General features: G+C 36.2%; 3 long non-coding RNA genes across 5 annotated transcripts in view; 1 reads left to right on the top strand and 2 right to left on the bottom strand.

Annotated features, from left to right (window-relative positions):
* LOC128019381 (uncharacterized) overlaps window positions 1–14,714 on the bottom strand; it is a 31,379-nt gene that overhangs the window by 12,743 nt on the left and 3,922 nt on the right. For all 3 annotated transcript variants that reach the window (XR_008185128.1, XR_008185130.1, XR_008185129.1), the window contains exon 2: window positions 11,008–13,032. This is a non-coding gene — a long non-coding RNA (uncharacterized LOC128019381). The remainder of the gene's footprint in view (window positions 1–11,007; window positions 13,033–14,714) is intronic.
* The window catches only part of LOC128019383 (uncharacterized), a 40,919-nt gene that overhangs the window by 4,059 nt on the left and 22,146 nt on the right, over window positions 1–14,714 (top strand). The window contains exon 2 of the long non-coding RNA XR_008185132.1: window positions 8,711–8,772. This is a non-coding gene — a long non-coding RNA (uncharacterized LOC128019383). The remainder of the gene's footprint in view (window positions 1–8,710; window positions 8,773–14,714) is intronic.
* LOC128019382 (uncharacterized) lies at window positions 382–10,658 on the bottom strand. The gene is made up of 2 exons (XR_008185131.1): window positions 10,535–10,658; window positions 382–892 (listed from the first exon to the last, which is right to left on the bottom strand). It is a non-coding gene; the product is annotated as an uncharacterized LOC128019382 (long non-coding RNA).

Genomic DNA, 14,714 nt, shown 5'->3' on the forward strand with positions numbered 1-14,714 from the left:
CTATAAGCATATGCACACACACACACACACAAAGACACACATATACATGCACAAACATTTTGTTGCAGATATAGGTATTTGAAATAAGTGATAGGTGACAAAATTATTGCAAGTCTTTTCTTTTTCAGAGTTTAGATGTCATTTTCAGGTTAAACTGTAATCATAATGTGGCAAAATTGTAAAAACTGATACATCTGTATAAACAAAATGGAAAACATCAATTCAATGAGATTTAAAATGTTATAACAGTTAATTTATTAATGTTTTGGCATGAATTCATGAAAACAGTACTGTTTAACTAGCTGAATGAGCCCATTAGTGGTCTTCCGCTGCCATCTAGTGGTTATAAATTGCATTTACTCAAACAACACTGTGTTTTAAAACATAACTGTTATAGTGTTGTAATTTTTTTTTGCCCAATCTCTCTTAAATTTTGCATGCTTGTTTAGAATGAAATCATGCATTATTTTACACAGTTTTGATAATTTGTGGGCTTTCTGTTTGTATAAATAGGCCTTTGTGTACACTATGCAAATAACATATTATAAAATTATTGGTTTATAGTTGCCCAAATGCAATTGTTCAACATGTTTTTGATAATTATTGACCTTCAGAGTCTAGAGAATTGTACTTCAGTGGTTTTATTGATTTTCATCTTAAACCGTATCACAAGTATGCCAAAGTAACTTTTTAAAATAATCTTGAATATTTAATTAACAGCTTTATTGACAACATTGGTCCCAGAGGCAAAGTTGTTCAGAATGAGGAGATTTATCATATGATATGAAGATTTAGTGTTTTTGAATGAATATATGAACATTTTCAAACAATTTGAGGCCATTTACCATATAAATCTTGTGTTTTGAGACCTTTTCTACTGTTATAGCGCCACCTATGGTCTGATCTCCATGAAACTTTGCATGCTTGTTAAGAGTCACCTGATACATGATTTCACTGAGTTTCATAAAGTTTTGAGTTTTCCTTTAGGTTTTATAGGCTTTGGGGTATGTTTGGCCACACCCCTTTTTCTAAATTACCCCGTTGCAGCTAACCAAAGGACAAAATTCAACATGTTTTTAATAATTATTGATCTAGAGAGTCCAGAGAATATTACTGCAGTGGTTTGGTTCCGATCGGGCAAAAAACCTAGGACTAATTCGCAAAAGTAGGTTTTTAACATATTTGTGAATAACAATTGTACGGTTTAATTGACAGCAATGGTTCTTGAGGCAAACTTGTGCATTACGAGGATATATATCAAATGATATGCATATTGTGTTGATATGTGACACACCATGTGATTACAGAGCCATAAAACTCGTTAGCGCCAACTAGTGGCCGATTTCTTTCAAAATTCTTACAGACCTTAAGGTTCATGAGTCGAACGTACCCAGCGAGTTTCGTTCCGATCAACATCCGTTAACCCTTTCAAATAGGTGCTTAAATTTGTTTGGCCAATGACGGCCATGTTTTTTTGAGATATGCAAATGTCCTCATAGGTACTTGTGCCCCTTCAGACCAAGACACTGCATACCGGTTTTCAAGTCGATCGAGCCAACGGTTGCCTAGTTATAGCAATTTATGTGTTTTTTCTATCTTAAAGCGCCCCCAAGTGGCAGAGATGCGCAATTTTTTTGATTTGACCAAAGATTGAGCTTATACATATGTATACCGAGTTTGGTGAAGATATCTCATTTCGTTCATGAGTTATAGTCAAAATAGCATTTGGCTAACGTTAGCATAGACGCTTTTTGGCATACTGTTTCGCGTAAGAATTGAAATTTCAACTTTTTTTTGATAATTATTGATATTGAGTGTCCAGGGAATATTTATGAAGTGGTTTGGTTCTGATTGGTTGAAAATCCTAGGACTAGTTCGCAAAAGTAGGTTTCGGATATAGCTCGATTTTGCGAGAAAACGGTGCGTCGTAGACCCCAAAAAGGCGCCGTGCACTTTTGTTCGGGCTAACCCAAGGATTGCAACAATGCCATGTTTTTGAGTCTACGGCTAACGGTATACGATTTACGGCCAAAAATGTCCAAAATTTTTGCTTTTTGCGCTGTAGCGCCCCCGTTAGGCCGATTGGGCTGAGACTTTGATAAGTTCTCCCCAAATTGAGCTCTACGATCTGTCCAAATTTCAGCTCTCTAGGCCTTACGGTTTGGGCTGCACGTTCAGTTTTAGGGCAGAAGAATAATAATAATAATAATATTAAAGCTGCAAGCAGCATTTACCGGGGTTCAAGCACATTAAGGCCTCTGAGGTGGTCTGAGCCAACCTGGATGCATGGATGACAGTTAAACACATCCAAAATGGAGAACAGGGTAACAGACAGACACACACACTGAAAGTAAATGATTAGACTAATATATGTATACTCTATAAGCATATGCTCACACACACACACACACACACACACACACACACACACAAACAAAGACACACATATACATGCACAAACATATTGTTGCAGATATAGGTATTTGAAATAAGTGATAGGTGATAATAAACTTATTGCAAGTCTTTTCTTTTTAAGAGTTTAGATGTCATTTTCAGGTTAAACTGTAATCATAATGTGGCAAAATTTTAAAAACTGATATATCTGTATGAACAAAATGGAAAACATTGACTCAATGAGATTTAAAATGTTATAACAGTTCATTTTTTAATGTTTTGGCATGAATTCATGAATCCTTTCAACAGTACTGTTCAACTTTACTGAATGAGCCCATTAGTGGTCTTCCGCTGCCATCTAGTGGTTATAAATTGCATTTACTCAAACAACCCTGGTTTTAAACATAACTGTTATAAGTGTTGTAATTTTTTTTTGCCCAATCTCTCTTAAATTTTGCATGCTTGTTTAGAATGAAATTATGCATTGTTTTACACAGTTTTGATAATGTGTGGGCTTTCTGTTTGTATTAATAGGCCTTTGTGTACACTATGAAAAGAACATATTATAAAATTACTGGTTTATAGTTGTCCAAATGCAATTGTTCAACATGTTTTTGATAATTATTGACCTTCAGAGTCTACAGAATTGTACTTCAGTGGTTTTATTGATTTTCATCTTAAACCGTATCACAAGTATGCCAAAGTAACTTTTTAAAATAATCTTGAATATTTAATTAACAGCTTTATTGACAACATTGGTCCCAGAGGCAAAGTTGTTCAGAATGAGGAGATCTATCATATGATATGAAGATTTAGTGTTTTTGAGTGAATATATGAGCATTTTCAAACAATTTGGGGCCATTTACCATATAAATCTTGTGTTTTGAGACCTTTTCTACTGTTATAGCGCCACCTAAGGTCTGATCTCCATGAAACTTTGCATGCTTGTTAAGAGTCACCTGATACATGATTTCACTGAGTTTCATACAGTTTTGAGTTTTCCTTTAGGTTTTATAGGCTTTGGGGTATGTTTGGCCACACCCCTTTTTCTAAATTACCCGGTTACAGCTAACCAAAGGACAAAATTCAACATTTTTTTAATAATTATTGATCTAGAGAGTCCACAGAATATTACTGCAGTGGTTTGGTTCCGATCGGGCAAAAAACCTAGGACTAGTTCGCAAAAGTAGGTTTTTAACATATTTGTGAATAACAATTGAACGATTTGATTGACAGCAATGGTTCTTGAGGCAAAGTTGTGCATTACGAGGAGATCTATCAAATGATATGCATATTGTGTTGATATGTGAAACACCACGTGATTACAGAGCCATAAAACTCGTTAGCGCCAACTAGTGGCCGATTTCTTTCAAAATTCTTACAGGCCTTAAGGTTCATGAGTCGAACGTACCCAGCGAGTTTCGTTCCGATCAACATCCGTTAACCCTTTCAAATAGGTGCTTAAATTTGTTTGGCCAATGACGGCCATGTTTTTTTAGATATGCAAATGTCCTCATAAGTACTTGTGCCCCTTCAGACCAAGACACTGCATACCGATTTTCAAGTCGATCGAGCCAACGGTTGCCTAGTTATAGCAATTTATGTGTTTTTTCTATCTTATAGCGCCCCCAAGTGGCAGAGATGCGCAATTTTTTTGATTTGACCAAAGATTGAGCTCATACATACGTGTACCGAGTTTGGTGAAGATATCTCATTCCGTTCAAGAGTTATAGTCAAAATAGTATTTGGCTAACGTTAGCATAGACGCTTTTTGGCGTACTGTTTCGCGTAAGAATTGAAATTTCAACTTTTTTTTAATAATTATTGATATTGAGTGTCCAGGGAATATTTATGAAGTGGTTTGGTTCTGATTGGTTGAAAATCCTAGGACTAGTTCGCAAAAGTAGGTTTCGGATATAGCTCGATTTTGCGAGAAAACGGTGCGTCGTAGACCCCAAAAAGGCGCCGTGCACTTTTGTTCGGGCTAACCCAAGGATTGCAACAATACCATGTTTTTGAGTCTACGGCTAACGGTATACGATTTACGGCCAAAAATGTCCAAAATTTTTGCTTTTTGCGCTGTAGCGCCCCCGTTAGGCCGATTGGGCTGAGACTTTGATAAGTTCTCCCCAAATTGAGCTCTACGATCTGTCCAAATTTCAGCTCTCTAGGCCTTACGGTTTGGGCTGCACGTTCAGTTCTAGGGCAGAAGAATAATAATAATAATAATAATAATAATAATAATAATAATAAAAATCCTAACAAATACAATAGGGTTTCAGCACTGCGTGCTTGAACCCCTAAATTAAAGCTGCAAGCAGCATTTACCGGGGTTCAAGCACATTAAGGCCTCTGAGGTGGTCTGAGCCAACCTGGATGCATGGATGACAGTTAAACACAACCAAAATAGAGAACAGACAGACACACACACTGAAAGTAAATGATTAGACTAATATATGTATACTCTATAAGCATATGCACACACACACACACACACACAGAAAGACACACATATACATGCACAAACATTTTGTTGCAGATATAGGTATTTGAAATAAGTGATAGGTGACAATAAACTTATTGCAAGTCTTCTCTTTTTAAGAGTTTAGATGTCATTTTCAGGTTAAACTGTAATCACAATGTGGCAAAATAGTAAAAACTGATATATCTGTAAGAACAAAATGGAAAACATTGACTCAATGAGATTTAAAATGTTATAACAGTTACATTTTTAATGTTTTGGGATGAATTCATGAATCCTTTCAACAGTACTGTTCAACTTAACTGAATGAGCCCATTAGTGGTCTTCCACTGCCATCTAGAGGTTATAAATTGCATTTACTCAAGCAACACTGTTTTTAAACATAACTGTTATAGTGTTTTTTGTTTTTTTTTGCCCAATCTCTCTTAAATTTTGCATGCTTGTTTAGAATGAAATTATGCATTGTTTTACACAGTTTTGATAATGTGTGGGCTTTCTGTTTGTATTAATAGGCCTTTGTGTACACTATGAAAAGAACATATTATAAAATTACTGGTTTATAGTTGTCCAAATGCAATTGTTCAACATGTTTTTGATAATTATTGACCTTCAGAGTCTACAGAATTGTACTTCAGTGGTTTTATTGATTTTCATCTTAAACCGTATCACAAGTATGCCAAAGTAACTTTTTAAAATAATCTTGAATATTTAATTAACAGCTTTATTGACAACATTGGTCCCAGAGGCAAAGTTGTTCAGAATGAGGAGATCTATCATATGATATGAAGATTTAGTGTTTTTGAGTGAATATATGAGCATTTTCAAACAATTTGGGGCCATTTACCATATAAATCTTGTGTTTTGAGACCTTTTCTACTGTTATAGCGCCACCTATGGTCTGATCTCCATGAAACTTTGCATGCTTGTTAAGAGTCACCTGTTACATGATTTCACTGAGTTTTATAAAGTTTTGAGTTTTCCTTTAGGTTTTATAGGCTTTGGGGTATGTTTGGCCACACCCCTTTTCCTAAATTATCCCCTTACAGCTAACCAAAGGACAAAATTCAACATTTTTTTAATAATTATTGATCTACAGAGTCCACAGAATATTACTGCAGTGGTTTGGTTCCGATCGGGCAAAAAACCTAGGACTAGTTCGCAAAAGTAGGTTTTTAACATATTTGTGAATAACAATTGAACGATTTGATTGACAGCAATGGTTCTTGAGGCAAAGTTGTGCATTACGAGGAGATCTATCAAATGATATGCATATTGTGTTGATATGTGAAACACCACGTGATTACAGCGCCATAAAACTCGTTAGCGCCAACTAGTGGCCGATTTCTTTCAAAATTCTTACAGACCTTAAGGTTCATGAGTCGAACGTACCCAGCGAGTTTCGTTCCGATCAACATCCGTTAACCCTTTCAAATAGGTGCTTAAATTTGTTTGGCCAATGGCGGCCATGTTTTTTGAGATATGCCAATGTCCTCATAGGTACTTGTGCCCCTTCAGACCAAGACACTGCATACCGATTTTCAAGTCGATCGAGCCAACGGTTGCCTAGTTATAGCAATTTATGTGTTTTTTCTATCTTATAGCGCCCCCAAGTGGCAGAGATGCGCAATTTTTTTGATTTGACCAAGGATTGAGCTCATACATATGTGTACCGAGTTTGGTGAAGATATCTCATTGTGTTCAAGAGTTATAGTCAAAATAGCATTTGGCTAACGTTAGCATAGACGCTTTTTGGCGTACTGTTTCGCGTAAGAATTGAAATTTCAACTTTTTTTTGATAATTATTGATATTGAGTGACCAGGGAATATTTATGAAGTAGTTTGGTTCTGATTGGTTGAAAATCCTAGGACTAGTTCGCAAAAGTAGGTTTCGGATATAGCTCGATTTTGCGAGAAAACGGTGCGTCGTAGACCCCAAAAAGGCGCCGTACACTTTTGTTCGGGCTATCCCAAGGATTGCAACAATGCCATGTTTTTGAGTGTACGGCTAACGGTATACGATTTACGGCCAAAAATGTCCAAAATTTTTGCTTTTTGCGCTGTAGCGCCCCCGTTAGGCCGATTGGGCTGAGACTTTGATAAGTTCTCCCCAAATTGAGCTCTACGATCTGTCCAAATTTCAGCTCTCTAGGCCTTACGGTTTGGGCTGCACGTTCAGTTCTAGGGCAGAAGAATAATAATAATAATAATAATTAAAGCTGCAAGCAGCATTTACCGGGGTTCAAGCACATTAAGGCCTCTGAGGTGGTCTGAGCCAACCTGGATGCATGGATGACAGTTAAACACATCCAAAATGGAGAACAGGCTAACAGACAGACACACACACTGAAAGTAAATGATTAGACTAATATATGTATACTCTATAAGCATATGCACACACACACACACACACACACACAGAAAGACACACATATACATGCACAAACATTTTGTTGCAGATATAGGTATTTGAAATAAGTGATAGGTGACAATAAACTTATTGCAAGTCTTCTCTTTTTAAGAGTTTAGATGTCATTTTCAGGTTAAACTGTAATCACAATGTGGCAAAATAGTAAAAACTGATATATCTGTAAGAACAAAATGGAAAACATTGACTCAATGAGATTTAAAATGTTATAACAGTTACATTTTTAATGTTTTGGGATGAATTCATGAATCCTTTCAACAGTACTGTTCAACTTAACTGAATGAGCCCATTAGTGGTCTTCCACTGCCATCTAGAGGTTATAAATTGCATTTACTCAAGCAACACTGTTTTTAAACATAACTGTTATAGTGTTTTTTTTTTTTTTTTTTGCCCAATCTCTCTTAAATTTTGCATGCTTGTTTAGAATGAAATTATGCATTGTTTTACACAGTTTTGATAGTGTGGGCTTTCTCTTTGTATTAATAGGCCTTTGTGTACACTATGAAAAGAACATATTATAAAATTACTGGTTTATAGTTGTCCAAATGCAATTGTTCAACATGTTTTTGATAATTATTGACCTTCAGAGTCTACAGAATTGTACTTCAGTGGTTTTATTGATTTTCATCTTAAACCGTATCACAAGTATGCCAAAGTAACTTTTTAAAATAATCTTGAATATTTAATTAACAGCTTTATTGACAACATTGGTCCCAGAGGCAAAGTTGTTCAGAATGAGGAGATCTATCATATGATATGAAGATTTAGTGTTTTTGAGTGAATATATGAGCATTTTCAAACAATTTGGGGCCATTTACCATATAAATCTTGTGTTTTGAGACCTTTTCTACTGTTATAGCGCCACCTATGGTCTGATCTCCATGAAACTTTGCATGCTTGTTAAGAGTCACCTGTTACATGATTTCACCAAGGCTCATAAAGTTTTGAGTTTTCGTTTAGGTTTTATAGGCTTTGGGGTATGTTTGGCCACACCCCTTTTCATAAATTATCCCCTTACAGCTAACCAAAGGACAAAATTCAACATTTTTTTAATAATTATTGATCTAGAGAGTCCACAGAATATTACTGCAGTGGTTTGGTTCCGATCGGACAAAAAACCTAGGACTAGTTTGCAAAAGTAGGTTTTTAACATATTTGTAAACAACAATTGAATGATTTGATTGACAGCAATGGTTCTTGAGGGAAAGTTGTGCATTACGAGGAGATCTATCAAATGATATGCATATTGTGTTGATATGTGAAACACCACGTGATTACAGAGCCATGAAACTCGTTAGCGCCAACTAGTGGCCGATTTCTTTCAAAATTCTTACAGACCTTAAGGTTCATGAGTCGAACGTACCCAGCGAGTTTCGTTCTGATCAACATCCGTTAACCCTTTCAAATAGGTGCTTAAATTTGTTTGGCCAATGGCGGCCATGTTTTTTGAGATATGCAAATGTCCTCATAGGTGCTTGTGCCCTTTCAGACCAAGGCACTGCATACCGATTTTCAAGTCGATCGAGCCAACGGTTGCCTAGTTATAGCAATTTATGTGTTTTTTCTATCTTATAGCGCCCCCAAGTGGCAGAGATGCGCAATTTTTTTTGATTTGACCAAAGTTTGAGCTCATACATATGTGTACTGAGTTTGGTGAAGATATCTCATTCTGTTCAAGAGTTATAGTCAAAATAGCATTTGGCTAACGTTAGCATAGACGCTTTTTGGTGTACTGTTTCGCGTAAGAATTGAAATTTCAACTTTTTTTTGATAATTATTGATATTGAGTGTCCAGGGAATATTTATGAAGTGGTTTGGTTCTGATTGGTTGAAAAACCTAGGACTAGTTCGCAAAAGTAGGTTTCGGATATAGCTCGATTTTGCGAGAAAACGGTGCGTCGTAGACCCCAAAAAGGCGCCGTGCACTTTTGTTCGGGCAAACCCAAGGATTGCAACAATGCCATGTTTTTGAGTCTACGGCTAACGGTATACGATTCACGGCCAAAAATGTCCAAAATTTTAGTTTTTTGCGCTATAGCGCCCCCGTTTTGCCGATTGGGCTGAGACTTTGATAAGTTCTCCCCAAAATGAGCTCTACGATCTGTCCAAATTTCAGCTTTCTAGGCCTTACGGTTTGGGCTGCACGTTCAGTTCTAGGGCGGAAGAATAATAATAATAATAATAATTAAAGCTGCAAGCAGCATTTTACCGGGGTTCAAGCATTTAAGGCATCTGAGGTGGTCAGAGCCAACCTGGATGTTTGGATGACATTTAAACACATCCAAAATGGAGAACAGGTTAACAGACAGACACACACACTGAAAGTAAATGATTAGACTAATATATGTTTACTCTATAAGCATATGCACAAAGACACACATATACATGCACAAACATTTTGTTGTAGATATAGGTATTTGAAATAAGTGATAGGTGACATAAAATTATTGCAAGTCCTCTCTTTTTCAGAGTTTAGATGTCATTTTCAGGTTAAACTGTAAACATAATGTGGCAAAATTGTAAAAACTGATACATCTGTATAAACAAAATGGAAAACATCAATTCAATGAGATTTAAAATGTTATAACAGTTAATTTATTAATGTTTTGGCATGAATTCATGAAAACAGTACTGTTTAACTAGCTGAATGAGCCCATTAGTGGTCTTCCGCTGCCATCTAGTGGTTATAAATTGCATTTACTCAAACAACACTGTGTTTTAAAACATAACTGTTATAGTGTTGTAATTTTTTTTTGCCCAATCTCTCTTAAATTTTGCATGCTTGTTTAGAATGAAATCATGCATTATTTTACACAGTTTTGATAATTTGTGGGCTTTCTGTTTGTATAAATAGGCCTTTGTGTACACTATGCAAATAACATATTATAAAATTATTGGTTTATAGTTGCCCAAATGCAATTGTTCAACATGTTTTTGATAATTATTGACCTTCAGAGTCTAGAGAATTGTACTTCAGTGGTTTTATTGATTTTCAGCTTAAACCGTATCACAAGTATGCCAAAGTAACTTTTTTAAATAATCTTGAATATTTAATTAACAGCTTTATTGACAACATTGGTCCCAGAGGCAAAGTTGTTCAGAATGAGGAGATTTATCATATGATATGAAGATTTAGTGTTTTTGAGTGAATATATGAACATTTTCAAACAATTTGAGGCCATTTACCATATAAATCTTGTGTTTTGAGACATTTTCTACTGTTATAGCGCCACCTATGGTCTGATCTCCATGAAACTTTGCATGCTTGTTAAGAGTCACCTGTTACATGATTTCACTTAGTTTCATAAAGTTTTGAGTTTTCCTTTAGGTTTTATAGGCTTTGGGGTATGTTTGGCCACAGCCCTTTTTCTAAATTACCCCGTTACAGCTAACCAAAGGACAAAATTCAACATTTTTTTAATAATTATTGATCTAGAGAGTCCACAGAATATTACTGCAGTGGTTTGGTTCCGATCGGACAAAAAACCTAGGACTAGTTCGCAAAAGTAGGTTTTTAACATATTTGTGAATAACAATTGAACGATTTGATTGACAGCAATGGTTCTTGAGGCAAAGTTGTGCACTATGAGGAGATCTATCAAATGATATGCATATTGTGCTGATATGTGAAACACCACGTGATTACAGAGCCATAAAACTCGTTAGCGCCAACTACTGGCCGATTTCTTTCAAAATTCTTACAGACCTTAAGGTTCATGAGTTGAACGTACCCAGCGAGTTTCGTTCCGATCAACATCCGTTAACCCTTTCAAATAGGTGCTTAAAATTGTTTGGCCAATGGCGGCCATGTTTTTTGAGATATGCAAATGTCCTCATAGGTACTTGTGCCCCTTCAGACCAAGACACTACATACCGATTTTCAAGTCGATCGAGCCAACGGTTGCCTAGTTATAGCAATTTATGTGTTTTTTCTATCTTATAGCGCCCCCAAGTGGCAGAGATGCGCAATTTTTTTGATTTGACCAAAGATTGAGCTCATACATATGTGTACCGAGTTTGGTGAAGATATCTCATTCCGTTCAAGAGTTATAGTTAAAATAGCATTTGGCTAACGTTAGCATAGACGCTTTTTGGTGTACTGTTTCGCGTATGAATTGAAATTTCAACTTTTTTTTGATAATTATTGATATTGAGTGTCCAGGGAATATTTATGAAGTGGTTTGGTTCTGATTGGTTGAAAATCCTAGGACTAGTTCGCAAAAGTAGGTTTCGGATATAGCTCGATTTTGCGAGAAAACGGTGCGTCGTAGACCCCAAAAAGGCGCCGTGCACTTTTGTTCGGGCTAACCCAAGGATTGCAACAATGCCATGTTTTTGAGTCTACGGCTAACGGTTTACGATTTACGGCCAAAAATGTCACAAATTTTAGTTTTTTGCGCTGTAGCGCCCCCGTTAGGCCGATTGGATCGAGACTCGGTATCTGACAAGAAGGCCGGACTACTACATTCTGACCAAATTTCAGCTTTCTAGGCCTTACGGTTTGGGCTGCACGAACAGTTTGAGTGGAGAATAATAATAATAATAATAATAATAATAATAAAAATCCTAACAAATACAATAGGGTTTCAGCACTGCGTGCTTGAACCCCTAATAATTAAAGCTGCAAGCAGCATTTACCGGGGTTCAAGCACATTAAGGCCTCTGAGGTGGTCTGAGCCAACCTGGATGCATGGATGACATTTAAACACATCCAAAATGGAGAACAGGCTAACAGACAGACACACACACTGAAAGTAAATGATTAGACTAATATATGTATACTCTATAAGCATATGCACACACACACACACAGAAAGACACACATATACATGCACAAACATTTTGTTGCAGATATAGGTATTTGAAATAAGTGATAGGTGACAATAAACTTATTGCAAGTCTTCTCTTTTTAAGAGTTTAGATGTCATTTTCAGGTGAAACTGTAATCACAATGTGGCAAAATAGTAAAAACTGATATATCTGTAAGAACAAAATGGAAAACATTGACTCAATGAGATTTAAAATGTTATAACAGTTACATTTTTAATGTTTTGGGATGAATTCATGAATCCTTTCAACAGTACTGTTCAACATAACTGAATGAGCCCATTAGTGGTCTTCCACTGCCATCTAGAGGTTATAAATTGCATTTACTCAAGCAACACTGTTTTTAAACATAACTGTTATAGTGTTTTTTTTTTTTTTTTGCCCAATCTCTCTTAAATTTTGCATGCTTGTTTAGAATGAAATTATGCATTGTTTTACACAGTTTTGATAATGTGTGGGCTTTCTGTTTGTATTAATAGGCCTTTGTGTACACTATGAAAAGAACATATTATAAAATTACTGGTTTATAGTTGTCCAAATGCAATTGTTCAACATGTTTTTGATAATTATTGACCTTCAGAGTCTACAGAATTGTACTTCAGTGGTTTTATTGATTTTCATCTTAAACCGTATCACAAGTATGCCAAAGTAACTTTTTAAAATAATCTTGAATATTTAATTAACAGCTTTATTGACAACATTGGTCCCAGAGGCAAAGTTGTTCAGAATGAGGAGATCTATCATATGATATGAAGATTTAGTGTTTTTGAGTGAATATATGAGCATTTTCAAACAATTTGGGGCCATTTACCATATAAATCTTGTGTTTTGAGACCTTTTCTACTGTTATAGCGCCACCTATGGTCTGATCTCCATGAAACTTTGCATGCTTGTTAAGAGTCACCTGATACATGATTTCACTGAGTTTCATACAGTTTTGAGTTTTCCTTTAGGTTTTATAGGCTTTGGGGTATGTTTGGCCACACCCCTTTTTCTAAATTACCCGGTTACAGCAAACCAAAGGACAAAATTCAACATTTTTTAAATAATTATTGATCTAGAGAGTCCACAGAATATTACTGCAGTGGTTTGGTTCCGATCGGGCAAAAAACCTAGGACTAGTTCGCAAAAGTAGGTTTTTAACATATTTGTGAATAACAATTGAACGATTTGATTGACAGCAATGGTTCTTGAGGCAAAGTTGTGCATTACGAGGAGATCTATCAAATGATATGCATATTGTGTTGATATGTGAAACACCACGTGATTACAGAGCCATAAAACTCGTTAGCGCCAACTAGTGGCCGATTTCTTTCAAAATTCTTACAGACCTTAAGGTTCATGAGTCGAACGTACCCAGCGAGTTTTGTTCCGATCAACATCCGTTTAACCCTTTCAAATAGGTGCTTAAATTTGTTTGGCCAATGACGGCCATGTTTTTTGAGATATGCAAATGTCCTCATAAGTACTTGTGCCCCTTCAGACCAAGACACTGCATACCGATTTTCAAGTTGATCGAGCCAACAGTCGCCTAGTTATAGTAATTTATGTGTTTTTTCTATCTTATAGCGCCCCCAAGTGGCAGAGATGCGCATTTTTTTTTATTTGACCACAGATTGAGCTCATACATATGCGTACCGAGTTTGGTGAAGATATCTCATTCTGTTCAAGAGTTATAGTCAAAATAGCATTTGGCTAACGTTAGCATAGACGCTTTTTGGTGTACTGTTTCGCGTAAGAATCGAAATTTCAACTTTTTTTTAATAATTATTGATATTGAGTGTCCAGGGAATATTTATGAAGTGGTTTGGTTCTGATTGGTTGAAAATCCTAGGACTAGTTCGCAAAAGTAGGTTTCGGATATAGCTCGATTTTGCGAGAAAACGGTGCGTCGTAGACCCCAAAAAGGCGCCGTGCACTTTTGTTCGGGCTAACCCAAGGATTGCAACAATGCCATGTTTTTGAGTCTACGGCTAACGGTATACGATTTACGGCCAAAAATGTCCAAAATTTTTGCTTTTTGCGTTGTAGCGCCCCCGTTAGGCCGATTGGGCTGAGACTTTGATAAGTTCTCCCCAAATTGAGCTCTACGATCTGTCCAAATTTCAGCTCTCTAGGCCTTACGGTTTGGGCTGCACGTTCAGTTTTAGGGCAGAAGAATAATAATAATAATAATAATAATAATAATAATAATAATAAAAATCCTAACAAATACAATAGGGTTTCAGCACTGCGTGCTTGAACCCCTAATAATAATAATAATAATAAAAATCCTAACAATTACAATAGGGTTTCAGCACTGCGTGCTTGAACCCCTAATAATAATAATAATAATAAAAATCCTAACAAATACAATAGGGTTTCAGCACTGCGTGCTTGAACCCCTAATAAAAATCCTAACAGATACAATAGGGTTTCAGCACTGCGTGCTTGAACCCCTAATTAAAGCTGCAAGCAGCATTTACCGGGGTTCAAGCACATTAAGGCCTCTGAGGTGGTCTGAGCCAACCTGGATGCATGGATGACAGTTAAACACATCCAAAATGGAGAACAGGCTAACAGACAGACACACACACTGAAACTAAA

Source organism: Carassius gibelio, chromosome A9, assembly GCF_023724105.1.
Source record: "Carassius gibelio isolate Cgi1373 ecotype wild population from Czech Republic chromosome A9, carGib1.2-hapl.c, whole genome shotgun sequence".
Taxonomy (NCBI): Eukaryota; Metazoa; Chordata; class Actinopteri; order Cypriniformes; family Cyprinidae; genus Carassius; species Carassius gibelio.